Source organism: Chiloscyllium punctatum, chromosome 8, assembly GCF_047496795.1.
Source record: "Chiloscyllium punctatum isolate Juve2018m chromosome 8, sChiPun1.3, whole genome shotgun sequence".
Lineage (NCBI taxonomy): Eukaryota > Metazoa > Chordata > Chondrichthyes > Orectolobiformes > Hemiscylliidae > Chiloscyllium > Chiloscyllium punctatum.
In genome coordinates, this window is record NC_092746.1 from 125054761 (window position 1) to 125071600 (window position 16840).

The window sequence follows — 16840 nt, forward strand, 5'->3', positions numbered from 1 at the left end:
TTGGGATATCTGTTCGGTACAGATGATTTGGACTGAAGGGTGTGTTTCCATGTTGCATAACTCTGACTGTGACTGAGAGGGAAGCTGTTGCCCACTGAACAAGTTAGGGCACTATTTTGGTTTTTGTATGATAGCTTGATTTGAACATATTACATTAACAGCCCTGGTGTTCTGGATGATTGACTGTTCTGTTTCAGGATCTAATCAGTTCGTCAACAAGGTACCCTTTGCTCTCGATATGGTTTCCTCTACACTGGGGAGACAGGACACCAACTTGCAGAATGTTTCAGAGAACATCTTTGAGACACATGAATTAAACAACCCCACCACCCTGTGGCCGAACACTTTAACTCCCCCACCCACTCTGCCAAGCACGTGCAAGTCCTGGGTCTCCTCCACTGCCAAACTCTCGCCACCTAACACCTGGAGGAAGAACACCTCATCTTCCGCCTTGGGACTCGTCAATTCGGGATCAATGTGGATTTCACCATTTTCTTATTTCCCCTAATTCCACCTTACCCCAGATCCAACCTTCCAACTCACCAATGCCCTCTTGAACTGTCCTACCTGTCCATCTTCTTTCCCACCTATCTGCTCCATCCTCCTCTCCAAACTATCATCTTCACCCACACCTTCCTCTACCTATCTCATTCCCAGCTACCTTCTCCCTAGCCCCACGCCCCTCCCGTTTATCTCTCAGCCCCCTTGGCCCCCCCCACCCCACATTTTTGATGAAGTGCTTATGCTCCTCAGATGCTGCCTAATTGGCTGTGCTTTTCCAGCACGACACTCTACGACTCTGATCTCCAGTATCTGCAGTCCTCACTTTCTCCTAAGGTACCCAATAAAGGAAGAGTTTAATCTTGTAAATAGGGTCAAACAGTTCCCACTAGTCACAGGTGTGTAAACTAAAGACAAAGATTAAAATAAATGATCAATAAAAATAGATTTTCTTGTTAGAGTAAATAAGGTTCTCGAATGCACCTATAAAAATGGTGAAAACAGATTCAGCAGTAACTTTCAAAAGGGAACTGTACATATACTTGAAGAGCAAAGTAATACAATAATCCTTGGGGAAAGAGCAGGGGATCATGATTGACTGGCTCTGTCAAATATCTGGCAGAGGGATGATAGCCCACATAGCCTCCTGATGTGCTGAATGATTCGAGAAGCAACGTTGAGGACTTACTTTTTTTAGCAGATGCTTCATTTGCTGATGACTTCCCAACTGTAAACAGAAATTAAAATTCTCAGATTAAATGAAACATATGAAGTTATTGACAGGACTGACTTGCTGACATTTTTTAATGGTAGGTGTCTGGAATTTGCTGCAGAAGCTTGCAGTCATTTAAATGGAACCTGGACCTGCACGTGAAGTTCTGGAACCTGCAGAGCTACAAATCAGGTGAAGTGACTGCAGTGATTCAACAAGGCAGCTTCACCACCATATTCTCAGTGGCAACTAAAGATGGGTAATTAATCCTGGTCCAATCAGCAATGCCCACTTCCCTTAAGGAATTTAAAAAAAAATTTTAATGCCAACTGTCTGAGGCTAAATCAGACTGCTTCCAACTTGGTGCAAATTTTCAGTTGAGACGAATGTCTTACCTTATTTCCAATGTTAGCACAAACTCCATAATTTTCCATCGCCATAATGTTGCTGTCTCTGCCTCATCTCAGTCAATCTGCTGCTGAACCCCTTACCTATTTTGGGTTTTGCTACCTCAATGACCTGCCTATTCTAATAAAGTCCCAACTGGCCTCCTTTTTTTTATACCTTTGGTATTAAATATTTGGTAGCTGGCAAGGTGTAGGAGTAAACAAAACGCTGAGTTGCCCATATTCTGATTCACATCAAATCCAATTCACCCTCACTCTTGCACTATTGACTACATTGACTCCCAATTAAATAACACCATGATAATACAATTATTTTTCTTAATTTTCCTTGCTTGTATGCCTGGCACCATTTGTAGTAAACCTGTGCCTTTTTTCTTGGAATGCTCAAGTTAACTGCTGTGAGCAATTTTATTCTCTGCTTTTAATGTTCCAAGAACAGCGTATTCTGCTCTTGCACCATCAAAAGCAGAGAATAAAATTGCCTATCTATGGGCGGCATGGTGGCACAGTGGTTAGCACAGCTGCCTCACAGCGTCAGAGACCTGGGTTCAATTCTTGCCTCAGGCGACTGTCTGTGTGGAGTTTGCACGTTCTCCCTGTGTCTGCGTGGTTTTGCTCTGGTTTCCTCCCACGGTCCAAAAATGTGCAGGTTAGGTGAATTGGCCATGCTTAAATTGTCCGTAGTGTTAGGTGAAGGGACTTGTTGGGCTGAAGGGCCTGTTTCTACACTGTAAGTAATCTAATCTAAAACTGAGGCAAATGGCCACAATTAGTGTCCCATCTACTCTTGGTATTATCCAGATCTAATGAGCATTTGTATCAAAAACAGTGTTTTGTGCTGCATGTTAAGATTTTTGCAAAACAAAAGTTAAGAGCTCAGATATAATATGCTGAAATCTATCCGTTACTGCATCGTGGATGATTTGGTTGGGATTTGGAATTGTTTCCAAGTGCGATAATCATAATTTCCTATGCAGGAAGCTTGCTCATAAATCTCAGTTTGTCAAATAGAAAGGGAACTTCTTTTAGGAAGAGGCAAATAAGGGTCCACTTTGTTTTTATTAATTTCTATCAACCTACAAGTTAGTTCATGTTTTCACCTGTTTAATCCATTCAGTGATGATGTGTCAATTAATTATAATGTTTGATTTTGGTCATCAGTAGTTTCACAACAGTATTTGATTAGCATCTTTACTTCACTGGAGTGTGAAGGTCTTCAAGCTTAAGGAATATGTTTGATCCGACAGAATAATTTGACTTTCTGTATACCACTTACATGTGCCACCTGATACCGTTTGCCTTCTTGTAGTGGTAGTGCGTCTTCTTGCACCTGAAAAAGATATTGAATAGTACTATCAAAGATTAAGAAAATTCTTCTGTCACCCCCTCAGGCTGTGAAACCTCTCCATAAGATCATAGTGACCATGTGTTTTGAACAGAGAACAAGTTTCCACAGGAAAAGGCCCTTTGGCCCACATGTCTGCACTGTCCAGGATGCTATTCTAAAGTAAACCCATCTGCCTACACATGATCTGTATCCCTCTATTCTCTGCCTGCTCATGTGTCTGACTAAATGCCTCTTAAATGTTGCTGTCGTATCTATTCCTACCATATCCCCTGACGGTGCGATCCAGGGGCCTATGCATAAAAAGCTTGCCTTGAAAATTTTTAAACTTTCCCCCTGTCACCTCAAACCTATGTCCTGTAGTATTTGACATTTCCACCCTAAAACTCCGTCTATCCACCCAACCTTTGCCTTTCATAATTTTATAGACTTGTATCAGGTTGCTCCTCAGGCTCCAACTCTCCAGTAAAAATTATTCAAGTTTGTCCAACTTCACCTGATAGGTAATGGACTGCAATCCAGGCAACTTCATGGTAAACCTCTTTTGCACCCTCTCCACATCCTTCCTCTGGTGTGGCAACCAGAACTGTCCACAATACTCCAAATGTGTTCAAACTGAAGTTTTATACTCAATGTCCCAACTGATGAAGGCAAGCATATCATAGGCCTTCTTTACCATCTTAGCCATGTGTGTTGCCATTTTCAGGGAGCTGTGAACTTGGATCTCTTGATCTCTCTATGTAAATCAATGCTCCTAAGTGTCACCTAATCCTACAGCACGGAGACAGACCCTTTGGCCCAAATTGGTCCATGCCGACTAAAATGTCCACCAACGCTAACCCCATTTCCCTGCACTTGCCCCATATAATTGCAATCCTTTCCTATCCATCTATTTGTCCAAATGCCTTTTAAATGTTGTTAATGTACCCACCTCACCCACTTCGGCTGGTAGCTCATTCCATATATGTACCACCCTCTGTGTAAAAACATTGCTCCTCAGGTTCTCTTTTATTCTTTCCCCTCTCACCTGAAACTAATGCCCTCTAGTCCTCGATTTCCCAACGCTGGGAAAAAGACTGAGTGCTGTCACCCTATCCATTCCTCGCATGATCTTGTATACCTCTATAAGGTCCCCTCCGTCTCCTATGCTACAAAGGAAGAAGTCCTAGCTTGTCCAACCTCTCCCCACCGACTAATTTCCCAAACTAAACTAGCCCCACCTGCCTGCTCCTGGCTCATATCCCGCCAAACCTTTCCCATTCAAGTACTTATTCAAATGCCTTTAAATGTTGTAGCTGTACCTGCATTTACCACTTCCTCTGCTAGTTCATTCCACACACAAACCACTCTCTGTGTAAAAACAGTTGCCTCTCATGTATAGATTAGATTCCCTACAGTATGGAAACAGGCTCTCCAGCCCAACAAGTTCATACCGACCTTCCAAAGAGTACCTCACCCAGGCCCATTCCCCAATCCTATATTTACCCCTGACTAATGCACCTAACACTACAGACAATTTAACATGGCCAGTTCACCTAAGCTGCACATCTTTGGACTGTGAGTGGAAACCAGAGCACCAGCTGGAAACCCATACAGAGAGACAGGAAGAATATGCAAACTCCACATGGAGTCCCCGAGGCTTGAATTGAACCTGGGTCCCTGATGCTGTGAGGTAGCAGTACTAACCACTGAGCCACTGTGCCACTCACCTTTGTATGTCTTTTTAAAATCTTTCTCCTCTCACCGTAAAAATACCCCCTCTAGTTTTGAACTTCCCCACCTTAAGGAAGAGACCTTTGCTATACACCTTGTCCAAGTCCCTCATGATTTAATAAACTTTTATAAGGTCACCCCTCAATCTCCTATGTTCCAATGAAAACGCTACCTGCCTTCCAGCCTATTTTTATAACTCAAACCCTCCATTCCCGGCAGCATCCTGGTAAATCTTTTCTGAATTCTCTCCAGTTTAATAATATCCTTCGTGACTAGAACTCCAAATGAAGCTTCACCAATGTTGTGTACAACCTAAACATGATGTCCCAACGTCTAATACTTGACAGTTTGAGCAATGAGTGCAAGCATGCTAAATGTCTTCTTAACCATGGGCAGCATGGTGGCATTGTGGTCAGCACTGCTGACTCACAGCGCCAGAGACCCCAGTTCAATTCCTGCCTCAGGTGACTGACTGTATGGAGTTTGCACATTCCCCCCATGTCTGCATGGGTTTCCTCCCACAGTCCAAAGATGTGCAGGTTCGGTGAATTGGCCATGCTAAATTGTCCATAGTGTTAGGTGTAGGGGAATGGGTCTGGGTGGTTTGCGCTTCAGTGGGTCAGTGTGGACTTGTTGGGCCGAAGGGCCTGTTTTCACACTTTAAGTAATCTAATCTAATCTAATCTCACCCTGTCTACCTGTGATGCAAATTTCAAAGAATTATGGACCTGAACCCTTAGGTCTCTCTGCTCTACAGCACGAGAAGAGCAGTACCATTAATTTTATAAACGCTGCCCATGTTTGTTTTATGCAAATGCAATACTTCGCATTTATCCAAATTAAACACCATATGGTTAGTAAATTGATGGTAAAGGCTATTTTGATAAATTGAGTCAATGGGTTGAGAAGTGGCAGATGGTGTTTCGGGTATAAGCAAGGGCCTTGGACTCCTCCATCGCCAGACTATAGCAACACGACAGTTGGAGGAAGAGCGCCTCATCTTCCGCCTAAGAACCCTCCAACCACAAGGGATGAACTCAGATTTCTCCAGTTTCCTCATTTCCCCTCCCCCCACCTTGTCTCAGTCAAATCCCTCGAACTCAGCACCGCCTTCCTAACCAGCAATCTTCTTCCTGACCTCTCCGCCCCCACCCCACTCCGGCCTATCACCCTCACCTTGACCTCCTTCTACCTATCGCATTTCCAATGCCCATCCCCCAAGTCCCTCCTCCCTACCTTTTATCTTAGCCTGCTGGACACACTTTCCTCATTCCTGAAGAAGGGCTTATGCCCGAAACGTCGATTCTCCTGTTCCTTGGATGCTGCCTGACCTGCTACGCTTTTCCAGCAATACATTTTCAGCTCTGATCCCCAGCATCTGCAGTCCTCACTTTCTCCTCACTGTTACTGAGAACTGATTTATATTGAAGTTTCAAGGACAGGATGGTGGGATTAGTGGCACGGTGGTTCAGTAATCAGCACTGCTGCCTCAGTGCCAGGAACACATGCCCAATTTCACCCTCGGGCAACTGTGTGTGTGGAGTTTATACAACCCCACCCCGTCTGCATGAGTTTTTTTCCAGGTACTCCAGATTCCTCCCACAGTCCGAAAGATGTGCAGATTGGATGGATTGGCCATGCTAAGTTACTCATAGTGTCCAGGTTAGGTGGATTAGCCATGGAACCTGCAGGAGTACAGCTATAGAATAGGGAGGTGGATCTGGGTAGGATACTCTTCCGTATGTTGGTGTGATCTTGATGGATCAAATGGCTTGCTTCCACACTGTAGGAGTTATATAAGATTCATTAATTTATTTCAAATTCCACCAGATGCTGGCAGAATTAGCCTTTGGCTCTGGGGCTCATAATTCAGTGACATTGCCATAGGGTCACTCAATATTTTGTATTTTGAATGTACCTGAGGATGGTCCTGGTGCACCCGGAATCATTGGCAACATTGGCCTTGACCTTGGAATCTGAGGGCGTTGCTGAGGAATGGGGCCTGAAAAAGAAATTGTAATGTTGAGCATTGAGAACAAAGTAATTATTGTATTTATGAGGTGTAATATCTCGTCAGATCTGGAAGATAAAGCACGTGCAAAACTAATAAAAGTGAAACGGACACTGAACTAATTCCATGGAAATTCCTCAGAGATGCTCCTGTTTTCCCTTTGTCACTTCAGTAAAGGCACAGAGGAAGCCCTATTTCCACAACTAAACCAGCTTGTGCCAGCAGAGCTGAAGAATCTCAAAAGAAATTCCTACTGTACATTTTTTGCCTATTTTTCTAACAAGTGGTCAGCTGACTGTCCACCCACATTGTTGTTTTAGGTTTAAGACATCTGCAGCATGTCTGAGATTCCCATTACCTCCACGAGTTGCTGTGCATTGTGTTTTCATAGTTTCCAATTATTTGTATCTTAAAATGAAATTTTATCCCCTTTGGTGTATAGTCTCGAAACTGGAAGGATTGATAGGCTGATTATTAACTCATTTTGCACTGCACCATAAGCAGTCCTTCGATCTAAATCCTAACGTGGGACTTGAATATGGAGCTTATGGTTAACTGGCTTGGGCATTACCCACTAAGTCCTAAGCTGTTTGTATAGAAAAGAAAGGGAAGTATCATATCTCCCATCCTGAGGTGCTGTTATTTCTCATTAAAAGTGTCTAAACTCCCATGTCACAATCATAGCGTCATAGAGATCTGCAGCACAGAAAAAGTCACTTCAGCCTATTGACCCTATGCCAGTCATAAACAACCACTTGACTGTTCCCAACCCATTTTCTAGCACTTGGGCCCATAATCTTGTATGCATTGCAAGTGCACAACTAAATGCTGTTTAAGTGTTATGAGGGTTTCTGCCTGTCCCACCATTACAGACAAAGTGAAAAGGTTTTTCTTCACATCTCCTTTACATTCTCTTCCCGATATCTTAAATCTTTGGCCCCTGCTCATCAATCACTCCATTCAGTGGAGAGGTTTCTTTCTTACTAGCCTATCTATACTCCTCAGAATTTTATACATCTCAATCATAACCCTCTCGTTCTCTGCTCAAAGAAAAACAACTGCAGTCTGTCCAATCTTTGTTCGACATTGATATTCTCCAGCCCAGGGAACATCCCGGTAAATATCTTCTGCATCTTCTCGAGTGTGATCACATTCCTCATCTCAAATGAATTCCAAAACTGCATGCAATATTCTAGCTAAAAAGAACTCAAGAGAATTACGGATGCTGTAAATCAGAAACAGAAACAGAAATTGCTAGAAAAGTTCAATGTGTCTGGCAGCGTCTGTGGAGAGAAATCAGAGTTAACTTTGCGGATATGAGGAAGGGTCACTCGACCCGAAACGTTAGTTAATTCTGTGGCCTAAGCAACTTTTTACATAGTTCCAGCATCTTAAATTCTATGTCTTAACATTAAGACAAGTATTAATGAGCCTTCTTAACCATTTTATTCACCCGTCCTGATACCTTAAGGAACTGGTACACATGCACATCGTACTGATCCTTGGTGCTTCTCAGGGTCAAAGCTTTTGTCATGCATTCTATTGCTTTGTTTGTCCTGCTCAAGTCTATCAGAGTTAACAAATGTGATGCTGGAAAAGCACAGCTGGTCAGGCAACATCCAAGGAGCAGGAGAGTCAATGTATTGAGCATAAGCTGTTCATCAGGAACAACATTCTTGACAAAGAGCTTATGCTCAAAATGTCGACTCTTCTGAACCTCAGATGCTGCCTGACCGGCTGTGCTTTTCCAGTTTAACACTTTTTGATTCTGATCTGCAGCATCTGGAGTCCTCAGTTTCTCCTTCCCAAGTGTATCACCTCACAGTTACCTAGTTTGAATGGGCAAATGCTCCAAATGGGCAACTAGGTGTAAGTTCTCAGACCTGAATCAGCAGCCAGCAAATGTATATGATTAACCCATGTCCTTTTGGTCACTAGATGCAAACCTCTTTAGGTTTGTTGCACATGGTGGTGAGTTGCACATGTCACTTTGAGACTATGCATGCACTCTTCAGACCCCATTAATGTGAGATAGCCAAGTACTCACTAAAATTTGGCCTAGATTAATTTTGAAACTCTATGGAGTTAGAAGAAGTAGAAATTCTACCAATCAAACACGTAGCCTAACATTTGCTGGCTGCTGATTCAGGTCTGAGACCCTACATCCAGTAGCCCATTTGGGACATGTGCTATTGGATGGTTACGAACGTGGAACTCAAAATTGGTGATAACTATTCTTAAATGACTATTCTTAAATCAACTCCAGCCTCCCACTACTCTTGACCCACTCCAATTTGTCTGTTGGACCAACAGATCCACGTCAGATGCCATATCACTTGCCCTTCACTCATCCCTAGAACGTCTTGACACCAAGAACAGCTACGTAAGAATCCTACTCATTGACTACAGTTCAGCCTTCAACACTATTATCCCCTCGAGACTGATTACGAAACTAAGCCCCACTCTCTGCAACTGGATCCTCAGTTTCCTGACCCACAGGCCACAATCACTGAAGATTGGGGACAATATTTCATCCTCACTAACATTCAACACTGGAGTCCCCAACTGTACTCACTGTATACCATGACTGTGTTGCCAAATACCAGACTAATGTCATTTACGAGTTCGCTGATAACACGACCATAGTTGGTCGAATCTCAGACGGCGACGAAACAGACTACAGATGGGAGGTGGGAGACCTGGAAAAATGGTGCACTGAGAACAACCTAGCTCTCCATGCTGGCAAAACCAAGGAACTCATTATTGACTTTTGGCGGGATGTTACTCACACACCCCTACACATTAACAGCACAGAGGTGAGATGAGTGGAGAGCGTTAAGCTCCTGGGCGTAGTCATTCACAAACTTTCTTGGACTCTTCATGTGGATGCACTCGTTACAAAGGCCGAACAACAGCAGGCAGCTGAGGAAATTTGGCATGATGGCGAATACCCTTGCCAATTTTTATAGGTGCGTCATCGAGAGCATTCTGTCTGGATGTATCACTACCTGGTATAGCAAATGTACCATTCAAGATCGGAGACAGTTACAGAGAGTGGTGAACTCAGCCCGGGCAATAACAAAGGTCAACCTCTCATCTACAGAATCGATCTACCAGGCCCGCTGTTAAGGAAAAGCCATCAGCACTCTCAAAGATCCATCCCACCCTGGCAATGCTTTTCTACAACCTCTACCATCGGGGAGAAGATGCCTGAACACGCATCAGCCAGTTTTGAAACAGTTTCTAACAACCCTACTGTTGTTAGAATACTGAATGGACTCATAAACTCTAAGCATTCACCTGTACCTGTGTTTTTGTTTTTGCCGCTGTTTACCTCTTATTTACTATCTATGTTACTTAACTCTGTGATCTGCCTGTATTGCTCACAAGACAAAGCTTTTCACTGTACCTCGGTACACATGACAATAAATTCAATTCAATTCAATTAGTTTAGCAAAGCAAACAGATACATTTTTGAAAATGAATATTTGTTCTGTTTCTTGAACTCACCACAGGTCTGTGCTTGCTGTTGACGTGCTATCATTGAAGAAGGATAAAGAATAAAGACAATCAAAATTTAGTATGTAAGATGGGTTGCGCTTCGGCGGGGCGGTGTGGACTTGTTGGGCTGAAGGGCCTGTTTCCACACTGTAAGTAATCTAATCTAATCTAATCTAAATATAGAAAATACAAAATGTCATTTACAAAACACAAAGTTACCCAAACTAGTTGTGGTTCTGTTCGCCGAGCTGGGAATTTGTCTTGCAAACGTTTCGTCCCCAGTCCAGGTGACATCCTCAGTGCTTGGGAGCCTCCTGTGAAGCGCTTCTGTGCTGTTTCCTCCGGCATTTATAGTGGCCTGTCTCTGCCGCTTCTGGTTGTCAGTTCGAGCTGTCCGCTGTAGTGGCCGGTATATTGGGTCCAGGTCGATGTGTTTGTTGATAGAGTCTGTGGATGAGTGCCATGCCTCTCGGAATTCCCTGGCTGTTCTCTGTTTGGCTTGCCCTATAATGGTAGTGTTGTCCCAGTCGAATCCATGTTGCTTGTCGTCTGTGTGTGTGGCTACTAAAGATAGCTGGTCGTGTCGTGTCGTTTCGTGGCTAGTTGGTATTCGTGGATACAGATCGTTAGCTGTCTTCCTGTTTGTCCTATGTAGTGTTTTGTGCAGTCCTTGCATGGGATTTTGTACACTACATTAGTTTTGCTCATGTTGGGTATCGGGTCCTTCGTTCTGGTGAGTTGTTGTCTGAGCGTGGCTGTTGGTTTGTGTGCTGTTATGAGTCCTAGTGGTCGCAGTAGTCTGGCTGTCAGTTCAGAAATGCTCCTGATGTATGGTAGTGTGGCTAGTCCTTATACCCAATAGGGTATAAGGTTTGCAAGACAAATTCCCAGCTCGGCGAACAGAACCACAACAACGAGCACCCGAGCTACAAATCTTCTCCCAAACTTTGAATTACCCCAAACTTGCTAAAGTACTTTCTTGCAGAATCAGGAGAAACTAGTTTGATTTTAGCCAGCCAAGCTGGCCTTTTCCTAGTTCTTGCAGCCCATAAAAATGTTTGGTTGGGTAAATATTTTAAATAGAGGATAGTAGTAACTTGAATGTAAATTTGCCTCAGTGGTGGTTAACAGTAGTTTTTCAGCCTGAGGGAAGGTTTTTATGAATTCAGTGGTGTCATTAAAAAAACAAATCACATTAATATACAAACACAGGCAAGCTCAGCATTTAGTGCTTGTTACTAATTGTCCAGAGATATTTGTCGTTGGCTTTCTTAAATCACTGATTTTCACATGACAAATTTCTCCTCATCTCTATTTTAAATGTGCATCCCCTAATTCAGAAATTATGCCCTCTGGTCCTAGATTATCTCACAAGGAGAAATAATAGTTCCATATCTACCCTGTTAAGTCCATTCAAAGTTGTGTGTATTTCAATAAGGTCACTTCTCATTCTTTTATATTCCAATAAGTACACACCCGACTCAATTTTTCTTCACCCTGGTGAACCTTTTCTGCGCTGCCTTAAATGTTCATAGTATTCCAGCTCTGCTCTGACAAGTGCCTTGTATAGTTTGAGCAAAGCCTCATTACTTGTATACTCTTGCTCACTTTTTGTGATTCACGTATGAGGACTTCCTAATCCCTCTCTTCTGTAGCTTTCTGTAGTCCGTAACGATTTAAATAATATTCAACTCCTCAAATGTTCTTGCCAAAGTATTTAATTTTCTCACATTACATTCCACTGCCAAATTTTTGCATATTTGCTTTACCTGTCAATATCCCTCTGCAGACTCTTTCTGTAATCCTCACCGGGACATTCGGCCTCAGACCTTCGGGGTGACCATCCTCCAAGGCGGACTTCGGAATGGGCAACAACGCAAAGTGGCTAAACAGAGGCTGATAGCCAAGTTCGGTACCCATGGGGATGGCCTGAACCATGGGGACCTTGGGTTTATGTCACACTACAGGACTATACACTCTCTCGCGTGCGCACCTGCGCATGTACATGCACACACACACACATACGCAGAGACCTTCCTTCATATACAAACTCTTCTCATATGCTCACTCATACATCCCCACACTCATATTCATACACGCACCCTCTCACAGACCTATACCCCCTCACACTTACATACGTACATACACTCTCACGGCACTCACACACCCACACACACCCAAATGCACACACTCACTCGGTCCCACCTGCACACACACACATAAATGTTTTGTGAGGTGAATTTGTACTTGCAGAATTACGTTTTATTTTTGCTCAAAAAATTGCATAAATCCATGTAAGATTCTGTAAATCCCATTTTAGAAGTAGAATCAATCTGACTTAACATTGGGACACAGACAGACTTTGACATCACACCTTATGAGTTGATGTGAGTGAGATGGCATCTATTGTTAAAAGCTATCTTGACTAACATGATCATTTTATAAGATGAAAGACTTAAGCTAAATTTTAATATTACATTCCATGACACTGCAATCCTGTAGCTATAAGTTATATGTCTTACGATTCTGCTCCAAAATCACCTGACGAAGAAGCAGTGCTTCGAAAGCTAGTGCCTCCAAATAAACCTGTTGGACTATAACTTGATGTCGTGTGATTTTTAATTTTGTCCAACACTGGTACCTCTAAATCATGACTTCTCACCTATGTTTGTGTCATCTGTAAAGTTGATTGTAGTTTGTTCACTTTCCTCATCCAAGAACAATATATATTGTAAATAATTGTGGCTTTAGCACAGATCCCTGTGGCACTCCAGTAATTACTGGTTGCCATCCTGAAAATGCCTCCAGATAGTAAATCTCTATCTTCACTTTAGTTAGCCAATCATCTATCCATGCTAATGTGCTACTCCCAATACCATGGGCACTTACCTAATTAAGTGGTCTAATCAAATGTCTTCTGAAAGTCAAAATACACATTTATTCCAGCATCTACAGAATTTGGAAGATGACCACCAATTAATCCAATATGTCCAGGGCCACTTTCTTCAGTACTCAGGAATGTAGGTTATCAGGCCATAAAAATTTGTCATCCTGTGACCCCACTGATATGCCCAGCACCACTTTACCACTCATACTGATTTCCTTTAAGTCTGCCCTATCACTTGACCCTTGGTTCTCTAACATTTCTAGCAGATTATTTGTGCCCTCTTTTGTGAAGACAACCAATAAATGAGTTCAATTCCTTTGTCATCTCTTTGATCCCCATTATAATTTCCCCAGCTTCTGACTGCAATGGACCTACATTTATTTTTACTATTAATGTTTTTTTCATGTATTTATAGAAGCTTTTATAATCATTTCTATGTTGCCTGCAGTTTTACTCCCATACTCTGTGTAATTGCCTTCATCACACTTTTGTTGCGCTTTGCTGTATTCTAAAATGCTAAATTAATAAATACAATAACTATTTTCAGCGAGAAAAGGTACAAGAGAAATTAATAGGGATTAGGGCCAGTAAATCCCTTGTACCTGATGGAATATGTCCTAGGAATTTTAAATAAAATAGTTATACAGGTAGTGGATTCACTGTTAGTAATCTTGCAATCCTTAGACTTGGAGAGGTTCCATAGGATTGGAAAACTGCAATGTAACACCATTATTTTAGAATGAGGGAGGAGACATAAAGAAGATAATAATGGGCCAATAAGCTTAACATGTGTCATTGGGAAATGTTGGAATAATAGTAGAGCATTTAGAAATGCAAAATCTAATCAAGCGCCGTCAGCATGACTTCTTGAAAGGGAAATCATGCTTAACAAATTTATTATGATTTTTTTGAATGGCTAATGGGTAGAATAAATAAAAGGGAACCAGTAGATCTAAAGGCATTCGATAGGTTCCCACATGTTAGGCTACTTAATAAGATCAGAGTCAGTGGAGGTAGAATATCGTCATGGATAGTGCATTGACTAACTGGGATAAAGGGGGCATTTCAGGATGGCATCCTGTAACTAGTGGAGTCCCATAGCGATCAGAGCTGAGGCCACAGTTATTTACAATATACAGTATATGAATGACTTGAATAAGTGAAATGAATGTACTATAGCCCATGTGGTAAAAACAATAACTGCAGATGCTGAAAACCAAATACTGGATTAGTGGTGCTGGAAGAGCACAGCAGTTCAGGCAGCATCCAAGGAGCAGCAAAATCGACATTTCGGGCAAAAGCCCTTCATCAGGAAGGGCTCTTCCAGCACCACTAATCCAGTATATAGCCCATGTGTGCAAGACACAAGAATAAGCTAGAAATTCCCATGGTGACAGATATAGACAGGTTAAGAAGTTGAGCAAAAAATTTGGCTGATGGAATATCATGTGTGAAAATGTGATTAGAAAAGCTGAATATTATTAAAATAGAGAACAACTATGGATAGCTGCAGCACAGAGGGATTTGGGGAGCCTCGTTCATGAATGCCAAAAAGCTAACATTCAAGCTCGGCAGGTAATAGGAAGGGCAAATGGCAATTGGACTTTTTTCTTACAAAGGAAATAAAGGATAAACATCAAAATAAAATGTGTAAGATACTAGTCAGACCATGCCTGGAATAACGTGAACAATGTTGTTAACTAATATGAGATACATTGGCAATTAAGGCAATTTTCAGAAAAAGTTTATTAGGCTGATCCCAGGTATGGACAGTTTGTCTTTGCGAATGTAGGTCTTGTACTCAGTTGAAGATTAGCAGAATGAGAGGCCATTTGAAACATCTCAGGTTCTTTGTAGGCTTGATAGTGTAAATGTGGAGAGGTTTTCCTTGTAGTGGAATCAAAGACAGAGGGCATAATCACAGAGCAAGAGACAGATGAGGAGGAATTTCTTCTCTCAGATGATAGTGAACTGTGGAATTTTTTTCCTCATGGAGGATTGTGGAGGCTGTATTGTTAAGCATTTTCAGGGATGTGATTGGATTTGTGATCAGAAAGCGAATGAAGAGTTATTGGGAAAAGGCAATGAAGTGGAATTGAGGAATATTACTTCAGCAATGAATGATGAAGCAGACTTGTTGAGCTGAATGAGCCTTCATTACTCCTACATCCTATGATCTAATGGACAGACAGAGTAAAAGCCTTTTTGCACATTCGGTGATTAGGAATTGGAATGCAGTGCCTAGTAGAACATTGTAATTAGATTCAGTCGGTATTTCCAAAATAAAGTAGGAAAAATTTATAGAGTGACCTATTTCATTGAGCTGTAAGTTCTCCACACTCCCAAGTCTTGTTCAAATCTTATTTTATGACTTCAGCTTACCATATTCTTGTGCCATTTGAAGTTCTCTGGGTAGCATTCTCTTCATTTCAGTTGGCCAAGTTGTTTCTGTAATAATCCTGTCTTTCCAGTTTTTTTTTAAGACGTCCCTTATCACTAAAATAGGATAAAAGTCATTTGATTGTTTTCTGAAGCTGTTTTATTCTTCAGTTTTTCTATGATACATTCAGACTTTAATACCTCAATTTAAGGTTAACATTTCTCCAATAAACGTCACAATAACCTTAACTTTGTTACATGTCTCCAGCAGATACTTGATTTTCCCCAATAATGAAATTGTAAATTGTGGGCTCAACCTTTGATCTGCACTTCCATTGTTATTAGAATTCTGTGATGTGTTGTAACCTTGCCATTTGTACACTGGATTCTAACCAGGAATGAGAGCTCCTGGTCAGTGAGTTTTGAACAAGATTTCAGACATCTTCAGCAGACTCACAAAATATTCTGGCAAATTGATTGTGCCCAAGTTTGGGAACGGAGAGTTCAGAAATTAGCTATAGTTAAAACTTATATAAGATCACAACATCTCATCAAAAATTGTAAATGCATCAGTCTATTTCTAGTGTTGGATAGAAATATTCTATTGCCTTTATTTGAAAGTACTACAGTGAATTTTCACTAAATTGGTCCTTGCAATTAAGGAGGAGCTTTTCCTGTGATGAGAAATTGAGTAACTAAGCCCTGCATTTTGTCAAGTTTAGAAGAGTGAGAGGTGATCTCTTTGAAACATACAAGGTTCTGAAGAGGCTTGAAAATGTAGATGCTGATTTACTGGTTGGGAGATCTAAAATGAAGTGGGGGGGCAGTAAACACAATTTCAAAACTGGAAAAAGAGGGTAAATGTCTGTGAAAAAAATTGTTTAATTTCTATAGTTAAAACTGGAAAGTTTATTTGTTTGGAAATATTTCAAAAATCTGAGCGATGACTTTCGAAGGATTGAGATGTGAGGAGCTGGTGAAGAAAAGGTGGGGAATTGCAAAGGAATGACTTCCTGAATGAAGCATTTCAGACACTACATGGACTTCCTGTTATATTTATGATTTCCCAACACCAGATTGATTAGATTACTTACAGTGTGGAAACAGGCCCTTCGGCCCAACAAGTCCACACCAACCCTCCGAAGAGCAACCCACCCAGACCCATTCCCCTACAGTTATCCCTTCACCTAACACTATGGGCAATTTAGCATGGCCAATTCACTTTACCTGCACATTTTTGGACTGTGGGAGGAAACCGGAGCACACCCAAGAAGACACGGGGAGAATGTGCAAACTCCACACAGACAGTTGCCTGAGGCAGGAATTGAACCCAGATCTCCAACACTGTGAGGCAGCAGTGCTAACCACTGTGCCACCGTGCTCC

General features: G+C 41.8%; 1 protein-coding gene across 6 annotated transcripts in view; it reads left to right on the forward strand.

Annotated features, from left to right (window-relative positions):
• LOC140480880 (uncharacterized) overlaps positions 1 to 16840 on the forward strand; it is a 284964-nt gene that overhangs the window by 236887 nt on the left and 31237 nt on the right. Inside the window, exons 10-11 of one of the 6 annotated variants that reach the window (XR_011961423.1) lie at positions 1315 to 1405; positions 8956 to 10134. The exons of 1 other annotated variant lie outside the window; for it this stretch is intronic. The gene's annotated coding sequence lies outside the window, so the exon portion shown is untranslated. Of the gene's footprint in view, positions 1 to 1314; positions 1406 to 8955; positions 10135 to 10204; positions 13348 to 16840 lie in introns of those variants that run through there. 4 more of the 6 variants (XR_011961422.1, XM_072576431.1, XM_072576430.1 and 1 more) reach the window with 4 other exon arrangements.